Genomic DNA, 482 nt, shown 5'->3' with positions numbered 1-482 from the left:
TTTTACTGATTAAGCATCAGAGTGGTAATCTTTATTTTTTAGCGATAGTCCCCATTGATCTTCGAATTATTTTTAAAATCCTTCAACCTTGTGGTGTGACAAAAAATCTGACATGCATCAGATTAAATTAGAAACTTTTGATCAAAACATGCTCAAGAAAAGTAATGTTAAATTGTCCTTAACAAATTTTAGAGAAAAAATTAGTTTAATGAATTTTTTTAAATAATATTAGAAGCAACTAAATGGGATTTAATATTTTGCATGCACCAAATCCTAAATATTTTGTAGGACAAAATAAAAAAAAAAGTAATAAAAAATAACATAATGGCCCATGCAGGTCTTGAACTTGCGACCTTTGCGTTATTAGCACAACGCTCTAACCAACTGAGCTAATAGGCCTTCAATCCCCCACCCATGAATTTGTAACATAATTGGAACAAATCCTAACTCAACCTAACATATCAATAATGAAATTTGTTCGA

General features: G+C 29.9%; 1 non-coding gene across 1 annotated transcript; it reads right to left on the bottom strand.

Annotated features, from left to right (window-relative positions):
• Positions 1-325: 325 nt before the first annotated feature.
• On the bottom strand, positions 326-399 carry TRNAI-AAU. Its single transcript has one exon. It is a non-coding gene; the product is annotated as a tRNA-Ile (tRNA).
• Between the last annotated feature and the right edge of the window lie 83 nt (positions 400-482).

This window comes from Sesamum indicum, unplaced genomic scaffold (genome assembly GCF_000512975.1).
Source record: "Sesamum indicum cultivar Zhongzhi No. 13 unplaced genomic scaffold, S_indicum_v1.0 C01954, whole genome shotgun sequence".
Lineage (NCBI taxonomy): Eukaryota > Viridiplantae > Streptophyta > Magnoliopsida > Lamiales > Pedaliaceae > Sesamum > Sesamum indicum.
Note: the sequence above shows the minus strand (reverse complement) of the source record. Positions and strands in the feature narration are given on the sequence as shown.